We start from the raw sequence: 14,737 nt of genomic DNA, 5'->3' as shown, positions 1-14,737 counted from the left end.
TATGCCATCTTAGTAAGACTAGGCGTCTTTGACCAGCTCTAAGGGCAAGCAGTGCGCGCTTGCACCTCCTAAACGAACTCTTTACAGATTTACGTTGTAGCAAGAGAGACTGGTGCTGCCATCTATGAACAAGTTTGAGAACAAATCAAATTATTTTATTAAATATTTTGATTTTGTGTTTTTTAAAGTAGTCACACTACTATATATAAATTAAAAATTGTAATAGATGTCATATATTAAAGAAAAAGTGACGAAGCCCTCCAGTGGTGAAGGCCGGATTCGAACCGGCGTCTTTAGCTATCGCGGCTAACGCCATGAACCCCTAGGCCACCCCGCCACGGCGGTGCCCGTCCGAATTTCTCGACTATATGCCATCTTAGTAAGACTAGGCGTCTTTGACCAGCTCTAAGCAAGCAGTGCGCGCTTGCACCTCCTAAACGAACTCTTTACAGATTTACGTTGTAGCAAGAGAGACTGGTGCTGCCATCTATGAACAAGTTTGAGAACAAATCAAATCCGGCCTTCACCACTGGAGGGCTTCGTCACTTTTTCTTTAATATATGACATCTATTACAATTTTTAATTTATATATAGTAGTGTGACTACTTTAAAAAACACAAAATCAAAATATTTAATAAAATAATTTGATTTGTTCTCAAACTTGTTCATAGATGGCAGCACCAGTCTCTCTTGCTACAACGTAAATCTGTAAAGAGTTCGTTTAGGAGGTGCAAGCGCGCACTGCTTGCCCTTAGAGCTGGTCAAAGACGCCTAGTCTTACTAAGATGGCATATAGTCGAGAAATTCGGACGGGCACCGCCGTGGCGGGGTGGCCTAGGGGTTCATGGCGTTAGCCGCGATAGCTAAAGACGCCGGTTCGAATCCGGCCTTCACCACTGGAGGGCTTCGTCACTTTTTCTTTAATATATGACATCTATTACAATTTTTAATTTATATATAGTAGTGTGACTACTTTAAAAAACACAAAATCAAAATATTTAATAAAATAATTTGATTTGTTCTCAAACCGTTACCTTACATTATTGAAATTCGAAAGCTATGAAATTACTATTTATGTTAAGATTGTTTTTTTTTTTCTTTTTTTGTTTAACTTATAACTTATAACCGAGTAAAGTTTGATTAAAAGTCCGAGTTAGAGGTTACTCGGGGACTAAAGATAATTATAGACAAGAACTACATATATTTTTTTCACGTCTACGAATATCAACGGCTCTTAGAAAAACATGATCAATTGATCATATAAGGAGATTTTTCGCCTTCTGGCTCAGGGAACCACCTTAATTGAATCCGAAGCCAGCAAGTCCTTCCGGCCGAGTCATATATGTATGTATAGTGCTTCTGTCAAAAATGGTGCAAGAAATATAAATATAATAGAGATATTGTACAGAAGCAGTTCTGATGTATAATAATATGTTCTAGAAAATAGTAAAAATAATTGAAATGATTAGCTTTGCCTCCTTTTTAGGGTTCCGTACCCAAAGGGTAAAAACGGGACCCCATTACTAAGACTCCGCTGTCTGTCTGTCTGTCTGTCTGTCTGTCTGTCTGTCTGTTTGTCTGTCTGTCTGTCTGTCCGTCTGTCACTAGGCTGTATCTAATGAACCGTGATAGCTTGACAGTTGAAATTTTCACAGATGATGTATTTCTGTTGCCGCTATAACAACAAATACTAAAAAACAGAATAATATAAATATTTAAGTGGGGCTCCCATACAACAAACGTGATTTTTTGCGTAATGGTACGGAACCCTTCGTGCGCGAGTCCGACTCGCATTTGGCCGGTTTTTTTAAAATAAAAATAGAAGTCTATTTTTCTGCTGAAAATACGCCAACCTATTTGAGACACCTAAATAGTCGTGGTACCAACATTATAATAATACGTAATGATCATCTGTTTGGCTGCTTAATGGACCTATGCCTTCATTTGATATAGCCCCTTCAACTTTTAAACAGTTTGTAACTCAAAAACTGTAATAAATGTCATATATTATGCAATGTTTTTAACTTTTGAATTTTTTGACTGACCATAAACTACGCACTTCGCGACCTATTTTTGGACCAATGTTTGATAAACTGTATCTCAAAAACGGTTACAAATATTAACGTGATTCATCATTCTCCTGGCGCATTCCCTATTTGGGGTCGGCCCTCCTGATACTTGATCGCCACTTGTTGCGATCTTGAGTCATTGCTGGCGTGAGGCCTAGCTCCGTCATGTCCTTGGAGATGGTTCTAGTCCAGTTGGTTGGTGGGCAGCCTCTGCCTCTCTTGCCCTCGTCTATAGCCATAACTAGTCTCGTCATGTGGTGTTCGTCTCTGCGCATTACATGGCCATACCAGCGTAATCGGCCCTCCTGCATCTTATGATGTATCTCTGCAACTTTAAAAGTGCCTCGGATATACTCATTCCGAATTTTGTCTGATCGAGTAACACCTCCAGACCAGCAGCATTTTCATTTCAGTGACATGTACTTTCTGTTCGTCACACTTTCTCATTCCCCGACATTCGGATCCGTAAAGTAAAGCTGGTCTCACTGCTCGTTTGTACACGGTACCCTTGGTTTTAATTGGCATTCTTGCGTCACAGAGAACTCCAGTAAGAGATCTCCACTTGAGCCATCCTGTTTTTATTCTGCTTTCAATATCACTTACGTTATCGGCTTTAGTATTAACAACGGACCCTAAGTACTTGAATTTCTCAACCTTATTCAAAGGATTTCCATCGATTGTGGGTAGTGACTGCGTGCATATGTCGCTGTTAGAGAAATTGCAATGCATGTATTCAGTTTTCTGCCGACTCACTCTTAGTCCTTTGTCTTCTAGTGCCGCCCGCCATGCTTCGAGGTTCCTTTGAAGTTCCGGCAGTGATTCCTCTACTAGGACTACATCATCTGCATATAACAGTGTCCATGGGGCCGGTTTTTGCAGGTCTTTGGTGATGTAATCCATGAGGATATTGAAGAGCAGGGGGCTGAGGGCAGATCCCTGGTGAACGCCGACTTTCACTTCGAAGCTGTTACTCTTGCCAGCAGGTGAAATAACTCGGGTGGTAACATTGTTGTACATGTCTTGTACGATACTTATGTACTGTTCCGGTACTTGTTGGGCCCTGAGTGCTTGCCATATGAGTCGACGCGGTATTCGGTCAAAAGCTTTTTCAAGATCTATAAAGACCAAGTGCAGATCCTTTTTAAGGGCTTTGTATTTGTCCATTAGTATCCGTAGAGTGTGTATCGCATCCGTAGTGCCTACTCCCGCAGTAAAGCCACACTGGTTAGATGAGATGGTTGTGAGTTTATAAAGTCTTTTGACCATTACTCTTTCCCAGATCTTAAGGGTATGTGACGTCAGCTTGATCGCTCTGTAATTTCCACACTCTGCTATATTTCCCTTATTCTTATAGAATGGTATCATGTTGCTCAGTCTCCACATATCAGGCATAGTTCCTTTAGATAATATAAGGTTAAATAGGTTTGTTAGCCATTTTACACCGTAAGCACCAGCTTTTTTCCATAATTCTGCAGGTAATTCATCAGGGCCTGTAGCTTTGCCATTTTTCATTGCAGTTATAGCGGTTTTAACTTCAGTAGGTGTAATGACTTCTATAGGGCCATGAATAGGAGTGAGTAGTGTCATTAGCTGATGTGGAAATTCTTCATTCAGCAGCTTTTGATAATATACAAATATTAACGTGATTATAGAGTGAAAAATAAAGTACGATGCCTAAACAATTCCCCGTTTGCAGAAAAATCCCTCATTACAGAATGAGTTCACGTCCACGTTCCACCCTATATATACGTAATAGATGGGTATAGATAAAAACTTAAATACATAGAAAACATTCATAACTCAGGAACAAATAATAATCTGTGATAAACACACAAATTCGCAACCGATTTAGCCTTGTTTTCAATAAATTTCATTATTGCTTCTACAGCAATTTTGTTTCAAGTTGAATGCACCTAATTATATTGACAAGGCATGAAAAGAAATTATGGCGTAGCATCAACAGAGATGGAGTATAAATCCAAAACTAAATATTACGCGGGTTACTTGTATCAGGAAAATATGTGGTGGTGGCTGTGCGGTGTAAGCGCCATCGACAATAAGGTACCTTTTCATAGAAGATGCCCCATATTGGCTTTATGTGGCTCGTCTTGAATATTTCACATTTATTATATCGAGAACAAACTAGGACATACATTTAATTTTAATAACAGTTTCTTTATATTTATTTAAGTACCCTTTAAATGCATGATTTTTACTTTTTCCCCGAAATCAATTTAAGTGACATATGTAAATCGCTCAAATATGCAAGAGCGATAGAGATGCAGATATAGTAGATTATGTCACAAGGGAGCAAAATGACATATTTACGGCGAGGGCGTACAATTGAATCCTAGACGAAGCGAAGGATTCTATAATAGAATCCTGAGCGTAGCGAGGGATTCTCACATAAAATCCTGAGCGTAGTGAGGGATTCAAGTGTTAACGCCCAAGGTGTAAATAATTTTGCTGTCATGTGACACATACTGCTTTTCATATCACCTTTGAGGAAATTACATACATATATTAGGTTTCAAAACATTATTATTTTAAGCAAAAATCGATACGGACAAAGCGCCAAAAATATGTATACACGACCTTAGTATAGGTACATACTTCTTGCACTTTGTCCGTATCGATATTTGCAGACGTGATTGTACTGACAAATTAAAAGTACCTACAGCTCATAATTATGTACCTAATATCTTTTCAAAGACAGCAGCAAACACCTAAAATGATACAATGAAAATCAAGTACATTATGTTTGTAGATTTTTCTGGTATTAATTTGCTCTTACCCCTTTGAACCAAATCTTCGGAAGAACACTATGAAGACTGATATCACTTATATTTATTATTATAAAGTTATTGATTTAAACTAAGTATTTACAAATTTATACACAATACAGAACCGCATAATTATGCTTTGTGAAATATTTGTACAAAACTTTTTAAATATAAATTTTTTAAATTGCATAGACAGGTATGGCTGCGTTTAAGGAGACCTACAATGTCAAAATAAAAATTAAATTATTAAACTAATCTTTTGTTTTACGTTTCTTTGTAAATATTACGCTAATTAATTAATTTAAATATGCCATTAATTAATTTAAAATACGCTTATTACATTTATTGTTTACAATTACAGCAAAATATTATTTAAGTTAGAAAAATTGTTAGCACGTAATCGATAATAAAGAAATTGTAATTGATTATATGCATACTAATTTCATATGTCTTTGCATCAATATTTTATACTGGCAACAAAATGTCCTTAAACAGAAAAGTGCCACTTTGATCCCTCCTAGCAGGGAAGAAAAATCCAGTTTCCGAATAGGTGAAGTGAAAAAGGAATTTCGAATTTGTTTTTTGGATTTCAGGTTTCGACAGCGTGTTGACTTTTAAGATTTGGCTTGGCACCGCCTTCAAACATCGGTTGTTAGCGCATATAAAAGGATTAATATTTTATTTAATCCATTTTTAAATCATTTTTTTAAGGTATTTTTTTTTAATTGACGCGCTTTCTTACCAGTATCAGTTTATTGCGAATAACTTTGCCAAATGCCACTGCCCCTTCAATTGTAGGGCCGTGATACGCAGAACAATACTGTTGCTAGATGCCGTGCCGGTCATGCCGGGATTAGCCTGGGTCGATATATTTTATCACATTTCTAGGTTACAAAGTAAGACTAACTTTCTAGAATTCGTAATGCCGCACTCGAGCCAATTCAATTAAGTGAGTAAACAAATAGAATAGAATAGACAAATGTGTAGAAGCTTTTAACAAGGTATTGTCGAGATTTTGCGGTAAATTTACAGCAACTGTTCTATTGGATCCGATCTATCATTTTCACAAAACTGGATATAGGTAGCATGTAGGCTACCATCCAAGTGTAGGTTGGATACTCAAGGTATCTTTGTTCCTCTTGTAAAGCCCATCACAGACGGAGCGATAATATATCGGCAGACACCGACAGATGCGGCATCTGCCAGAGCCCACACACGAAGCTGTATTATTTATTTTGGTATCTGCCCATATCTTATCGCAATTATTAGTTATATTTTAGTATATTTCGTCTCTCTCACAATGAAGGTGCTAGACAGAGAGCGATATATATTTTAGTATCGTTGCGTGTGTGGTGCTTAGAGATACTCGCAGATATCTGCCGGTATCTGTTGGTAACTGCCGATATCTAATCTTGTCAGTAGAAAAAGGCGGCAAATTTGAAAAATCGCGGGTTAGCAAAACTGTGTTCGAATAATTCCAAAATCGCGTGTCATCTGTGTCTTATCTGTGTAATGTGGATCGCCATCTTGTTTGTTTACATTCTGAATCGTTTCTATTTTGTAAGAGAATTTCTGTTGTCATCATTAAATACCAATATATTAAATAAGATTGTGCAAATGTGCATGAACTTACGGTGCCTACAATGTATAATCATACTCATTGATGGTAAACATTTCTAAAATTTGAGGTTGACAATTACTTTAAGAACTGAACTTTTAAGATTATGTGCTGTTTTTTGTTTTAGGGTTAAAAGGCATACATAAAACATCAAACATTTATTCAGCAAATGTTTGATGTTTGATGTAAAATTAAAAAGTATGCCTAAATATATCCAATAAGACCACAAATGGAGTTCTGAAAACCGTTCATAGGACCACATGTCTAATATTTTCAGCATATTTAAATTAAGTAAATTAATTAATTAGCGTAATATTTACAAAGAAACGTAAAAACATTAGTTTAATAATTTAATTTTTATTTTGACATTTTACGTCTCCTTAAACGCAGCCATACTTGTCTATGCAATTTAAAAAGTTTATATTTAAAAAGTTTTGTACAAATATTATATTTCACAAAGCATAATTATGCGGTTCTGTATTGTGTATAAATTTGTAAATACTTAGTTTAAATCAATAACTTTATAATAATAAACATAAGTGATATCAGTCTTCATAGTGTTCTTCCCAAGATTTGGTTCAAAGGGGTAAGAGTTAATTTGTTACCAGAAAAATCTACAAAAATAATGTAGGTAAGTACTTGATTTTCATTGTATCATTTTAGGTGTTTGCTGCTGTCTTTGAAAAGATATTAGGTACATAATTATGAGCTGTAGGTACTTTTAATTTGTCAGCACAGTCACGTCTGAAAATATCGATACGGACAGTGCCAGAAGTATGTACCTATACCATACTAAGGTCGTGTATACATATTTTTGGCACTTTGTCCGTATCGATCTTTGCTTAAAATAATAATGGTTTGAAACCTAATATATGTATGTAATTTCCTCATAGGTGATGTGAAAAGCAGTATGTGTCACATGGTAGCAAAATTGTTTTTACCTTGGGCGTTAACACTTGAATCCCTCACTACGCTCAGGATTCTATGTTAGAATCCCTCGCTACGCTCAGGATTCTATTATAGAATCCTTCGCTTCGTTTAGGATTCAAATGTACGCCCTCGCCGTAAATATGTCATTTTGCTCCCTTGTGACACAATCTACTATTTTAGATTCGATGACTTCGATGTACATTGCTGCTTTTCTTAACGCAATACTGCATGAATACTGCTCTTTGAGTGTTGCCCTACTTTAGTTTGCTTTACATTGCTACTGACAAGATTTGCTTGACCAACTATATATTATCGCTCCGTCTGTGACGAGCTTAACTATGTAACAATATATGTCAAAAACAAAACTGCATTGTAGTAAACGATATCCGACACCGAGTCGTTTGCTAGTTTTGCTACCGAGCGGTATTTCTGTTACAAAAGCTATTTCGTTTGTGTCAATAACTATTTACTGTACCTACCTACTTATTTAATCTTTATAGTTTTACGGCTACCTACGGGTTAATTTCCGTACAAAAGTTCTTGCTCTTTTTGGAGTATTTATTTGTAAAATATATTTATGGTGTTAGTTAGTGATGTAACATGTAACGAATAGTACGTTCTTTAACGATACGAGTACGAATGGAGGGCTATGATGATGCAAACTTACACAAATATACAAATGTGCAGTTTTCAGATTTTTTCCTTTACACACATGACACAAATACACGAAAGTCACTAGATCGCTGTCAAAACTCAAATCTAACAAGAATGGAAGTAAAAAAAAAACCGCTCAATCGCTCCGTGCAAAGCGCCAGCTAGCGGATGCCCTAAGAGCGTATTCACATTGTCCGTTCCGATATCGGATGTCGGAAGGAAGTAAAATGTAAGATATACGTGTTTCTCTGTATTTATTTATGCATTTAATAAATCATTATAACTAAAAAAAACCGGCCAAGTGCGAGTCGGACTCGAGCACCGAGGGTTCCGTACTTTTTAGTATTTGTTGTTATAGCGGCAATAAAAATACATCATCTGTGAAAATTTCAACTGTCTAGTTATCACGGTTCATGAGATACAGCCTGGTGACAGACAGACGGACAGACGGCCAGACGGACAGACGGACAGCAGAGTCTTAGCAATAGGGCCCCGTTTTTACTCTTTGGGTATGGAACCCTAAAAACGATGAATAACGCAAAAAAGGCGGACCGCCAATGCCAATGGCACTCCCCTGCAGCTGTTTCTGTCATAGTCGCCTTCCGACAACCGATATCGGAAAGGCGATAAATTCAGCCATGCTAGAGCCCCCCGTCAGCTGTCGGACCGATAATATTTGTTTGTGTGCTTGTTGAAGTGTGCGTGACCGCTAAAGACGGCGCCCGGGCGCGCTCCCGCGGCTTGACTACGCGGATGTAGGATCCGATACCGTGCATCCGATATCGGATCGGACAATGTGAAAACGCTCTAAAAGGTTTAAGTTGGCTCGATATTAATTTATCTTTAATTGTATATCGTTATCCACTACATCAATATAATTTTAGTATAAAATAGCTAGTGAGATTGACATGTGCGTATATCGATACAATACAATACAACTGTCGTTATTCCAATTTTGTAATTATTTGGACAAAGAAAAGTGAAAACACTAAAAATAACATTCAAAACACCCACACGTCTCACTCCTACAACAATTCGATGAAATATAACACAACACTAGGACCGCCATATTGAGCTCAATTATTTGCGCTTCTGCAGTCCCAGTTGACAGCAGAAAAGCGGTAATTTTAAAAATATGTTTATGTCAGAGCCATCTACCGAAATATTATGATATTTTTTTCTTTGCACCTATATTAATCCCAATACGTAATGTGACCGCTATTACCAAGACACAAGGTCTCTTTTTGATAAAAAAAAAATATTGAACATGAATAATAATATTCGATCAACTATAGTTAACACCCGTACTGCAGCGGTGTTGCCGTAGGTAAAGTTTCGCGCGGCGCGCCATATCTTATGTTCCTTTCTTATTCCTCTTAATTAATGGCGAATGGTTAGATGGTTACCATAATTCTGAATAATGTAATCCAATGTGAAGATCGCGCCTTAATATCTAGGTAATTTTAGTTTATGAGACTTATAGTTTTATAGGAATAACTTCCTACCATGTCGTAATAAAAAAAAGTGTAATTAATAAACCATTGGTAGACATATTTTAAATATTGTCTTTATCTTTTTTTATGTTTAGATGTATTTTTTTGGATTAAATACTAACTAAACTTGCCATAAATTACCTGCAGCCGTTTATGCTTTGTTGTGAAACAAACATCTACATTTCTAAACATTCAAATATACAAAGTTTTATAGTTATTGTAGGTAAGTAGTACAAGTAGGATTGCACATTGCAATTTCAACGAACCGGAACTTGCACCTACGGCAATCACACAGGGGTAGATTGAAGCGTTACTTTCATTAATTTCACCGACCCACGCTCCACGCCTGTTTCATTCACGCGACTACCTAGACTATCAGCTAGAGCAGCGGTTCTCAATCTTTTTTGGTGACGGAACCCTTTTCAAAAGCGAAATATTTGACGAAGCCCCAAATAAAAAAGTTCGTTCGTCACTATTTAACTGTGGACCAGAGATATAGAAGAGCTGATGGTTATTGATTTGTATTCGCTTTTTCTTGCGGAGCCCCCACAGAGGCTTTGCGGAGCCCTAGGGGTCCGCGGAGAGAATGGCTGATCTAGAGGCATATTCGGACTCAAATTATGTAATAAAATAAATCACAATCATCTAACCATAATAATCACAATATTTCAAAATCAATTAAGTACACATCAATATTACATATTGAGACAGTGACTGAATTCGCCACACAACATTTAAATTCTTGCCAACCAGTATAAACTAACACATTCGTTTAGAATCTATGGAGGTTTTAACAATATGATACTTTCCACCCCCCCCCCCCCCCTTAATGAAAAGTATGAATTAAGCTACACATTATTATAAACTCCATAGCGATATTATGCTTTGATGCTGAGATATTTCGGTTAAAGTAAAAACTGTCACAACCCTCCTCGGTCTCCCCTACGTCATTTTCAATTAAATGTCTGACAGTGATATCTAAATCAACATCATCTGAGTGGTGACGCTGAAGTATATTTGTCTATATAGGATCATAAGACAACTGATGCTCTTAGATCGATTTAGTATTTAGTAGTATGGAGGTATGGTCCCATCCGGCAGAAAGCACGAAACTTGGCATGCATATAGGGTTCAAAAGAATAAACAGAATTAGAAACACGCCGAGAGAAGTTATTGCTTGCCCCTGAACAATCGTGCCAAGCGGCATCCCCTGAGACAAAAGTGCATACTCACTGCACTTACTTGGCCCACCAGTCGGACGCAAATATTATAAAGAGAAATTAAGCACAATGTGAAAACTATAAGTCTTAACAATATACTTTCAAAGACAATATTGTAGAGAATTTATGGAGAATATACTTCTCCTAGACGTTTTTATTGTAGCTTTCACAGTTTTCATGAAAATTTAGAAGAACTAAAAATGGACACATAAAAGTGGGGGGGAGGGAGGGAAACAATAACTTCTCTGCGAGTTTCTACTTCTATTTATTCTTATAAATTCGTGCTTTCTGCCGGATGGGACCATAGTTGAGGCTAAGAAGCCGCACTATGAATAATATGATTATAATAGGACACCTGTTGCAACTTTTTAAAGGCCCAACTTCTGGGCAATATTTTCGAAAACGGTTAGTTTTTGTTTTCAAAATGAATCACCTCTTCAAATCAAAATATATTTTGGTATTATTAGTAAAAATTTAATTAAATAAATGCACTTTAACGTATTTTAATCGTATGAATATTTCCAGAAAATGTACAAGAAATGCTTTAGGATTTCCTTTACGTATTTATTTAGACATGTAGGTCTCCTGGAACGCAGTCGTACCTTCGCCGGGCACTTGCGAATGTGAGAAATAATAATTATTTGTTTTACAAGGGGGCAAAGTTGTTGTTTAACCTCTCGTGTTAACAAAAAAAAAATTGAATCACGAGCGTAGCGAGTGCTTCGAAAAATGGAACCTTGAGCGTAGAGAGTTCTTCGAAAAATGGAATCTTGAGTGTTGAGAGGGTTTCAAGGCACGAGGGGTAAACAAATTTTGCCACCGAGTGAAACACAAAAATTTTCACCACAAAGCAAATCGATTCTAAATGAATGTTACTAAATATTTATCATTCAAAATCATCATTTGAAAGTCAATTCTACCAGCAAACATAAGAAACCAACTCAAAATTTGCATTTGATTACTTTGCCTAACATGTGAATAAAATGCAACTTTCTTATCAGTTTTTTAACAATCAAGAGAGCCTTTACCAGCTAGTGTGGGCTAAACAAAATTTTGCCATATTTACTAAGGCAAGCTAAATAAAAGCTTGTAAAAAACAGACAATAACATCCAAGTGTTAAAAGTGAATAAAATACCTACTAACATTACATATTATTTATCGAAAATAACTTCCTCAGTTAACGTGTATATGATGTGAAGGGATTAATTTAATAGGTAGGTATTAAAGAAGTTCATTATGGTTCTGCCTACTCGACTCTTACGGGTTACACGCATATGTGCGCTCATATGAGTAACCTATATATGTATATGTGCATATCCTAATTTGTTAACTAGGTAGTTTGTACCCATTACTAAATATAACGAAAAGTTTATAACGTTTATTTATTTATTAATAAAATATATAATGTATTTGATAACTGTTTCGAAATGGTGTGTGATAAAATATACATAATAGCGGGAGTTGGCAACAAGCACTGCCAGTGCAGGTTCGCCTAGACGCCTTGTTTATGTTTATAATTGTCTTCCTGTTTTTATAGTCACTCCGATTTCTCACCGTGATCATAATTAACTGCTCTAAGACATTTCTAATACGACCTGCGCTAAATAGCCCATAATTTCCCTCCAGTCTTTTATATTTATAAACTAGGGGCTCTGTAATCTTATCTTATACACCACGCAAACTCCCAAAGCCCCACACCACGATTTTGAAAAACATAAGTAATTTGACAATAAAATTATATATAATTATGAAACCTGCTCACAAAATTTCACGAACATCGGTTGAGAATTGCAATACGTAGAGGAGAACATCCGGAAATACGAAACCATTTTTGTTCAAGTCAAGCAGAAAAGGAGACCTTTGCTCCAATTGGTCAATAAAAAACAACATTCCTGCAGCGCATTGGTAATGAGACACTCCAGGTAAACATTCTAAACAATATTAGAATAATAGTGTTAGGCACCGTTAAATTATAAACATATGTACTTACCTAAGCCGCACGCACCGTAGCGACTACTTATCGAGCTAATTTACTGTTGTTGTACATACTTAGAGCTGATAATTTATGAGATATGTCGTTATAAATCTATTATATTTTTTAATGACTGAAGTAAAAGTAATTATTAAGAAATAAGTAATACAAAACACCTACATACGATTGAATAGTAATAATTTGGCCAAGTCCTCAGTCACAACTGCGGCAGCAAAGTGTTCCGTGAGTAGGTAATCTACAGGTACAGTCATCTACAATAATATGTTACTCTTCGAAGGCCGCAAAATATCTGACATGGTCTTATTTGTAGAGCCTGAGCGTGTCTCATATTTTTGCGGCATTTGAAGAGTAACATATTATTGCAGGTGACTGTACGCATCGTTATGACGCATTAAAGTTTAGGCATATCTCAAACACTATGAAATGATAACGAACAGGTTTAATTTATGACCCATTTTGTACCTTGTCACAGTGACAATAGTATGAGGTCTCTAGCATAAATTAATGCCAGCACCACACTTCGCTGTATTTGGCAAATATTCGTGTTGCATCCCTTTTGTTTTGTATGTCAAAGGAAAGAGATGCAACACGAATATTTGCCAAATAAGGCGAAGTGTGGTGCCAGCATAAGAGGATAGGGGACAATCGATTCTCCGCACAAAAGTAGTCCTCACCTATGCCCGGCTTAGGAGTTTTTCAAAAATTGTATGAAACCTGGTTTTCGCCCCTAACTCTTATAATAATATAATATAATCTGGGGGAACGTGGTCAAAGAACCCATCATCACCGAAGGCGACGGTGGACTTCACGGCGATCTCTGCTGCCGCGGCGTCTAGGATGCACAGAGGGAGGCGTCATTTGATATCCGTGTCGTAGACACCGACTGTTCCTCTTATATCTCACGTCCATTAGCATAAATTCTCTCTTTATATCTTTATTTACGAAACACCAAAATAATAACTATATACGTCAAAGTTGACAATAAAAATGACAACTTCGTATGTAAAAAACTAAATACGTCAAAAACAGTAAGTAGGTATAAAACCTCATGTTATTATAACCTATGATTGTTGTAGGTATGTGAAACTTATAGACTGGACACGACTCAAAATGAAAAGTCAGTTTTTGTCTCTTAAGTTCGTTTCTTACAAAAAGGGGATACCGAAATTTTTAATAAGAGGTATATGAAAGTAGCAATAAGAAAAAATACATTTTATCTATATTGATTTGAGTTTGCCTGTAGCCGCGGACGTAATGTGACGTTCAAAACGTCAGGCCAAAATGATAACATTCTCCTCACGTGTGAAAGTCAAAAACCGACATTGGCAAATTCACCCCGTGCAAAATTGCGGGGAGTAAAAGCCAGATAGGATAAAAAAAAAAAAAAAAAAAAAAATGATAAAAGTAAGTGCATTCTATTAAATCCCGTTTCAGTATTAAATTATGCGACATTTAGGGCCAGTTGCACCAACCACAATTAACAGACTGATCAACGTCAAGCAATGAAACTTCCCATACAATAAAATTTAGCGAACGCTAAAACGGTGACAGACGGTTTGGTGCAACCCGACCTTAATTTATCGCCATTCTCTCGAATTTGCGCTGATTGGTCACGGTTGGCTTAACATACTCCTTCTCGCTTTGCTCATCGTCGCACCTATCCTTTAACTCTGGCAGAAAACCTACAGTGAAAACTAGTTTCACCTAGTGAAAATGCGTTTTCCCGAAAAGTCAAAACTAGTTTTAACTGCAATCAATTTGAAATAATTATTTATTTTTTACATACATTATTGCCATGATCCTGTGTTGTACCATATTGTATAAATGACCATTAATTTGTAATATGTATTAGGTTCCTAAATCATATCTGTCCGTCACACAACCCTTATCCAGGTTTACTTGACAGTATAATTTGACTAATCAGATACTGAACTGTCAGTCATAGTCAAAATTTGAAATCATCAAAAATATTAAAT

General features: G+C 36.5%; 1 protein-coding gene across 3 annotated transcripts in view; it reads right to left on the bottom strand.

The window, feature by feature from the left end:
* The window catches only part of LOC134754226 (basic helix-loop-helix ARNT-like protein 1), an 82,202-nt gene that overhangs the window by 59,848 nt on the left and 7,617 nt on the right, over positions 1-14,737 (bottom strand). The window lies entirely within an intron of this gene.

This window comes from Cydia strobilella, chromosome Z (assembly GCF_947568885.1).
Source record: "Cydia strobilella chromosome Z, ilCydStro3.1, whole genome shotgun sequence".
NCBI lineage: Eukaryota > Metazoa > Arthropoda > Insecta > Lepidoptera > Tortricidae > Cydia > Cydia strobilella.
The sequence above is the reverse complement of the archived record's forward strand: the minus strand, read 5'-3'. Positions and strand labels throughout refer to the sequence as shown.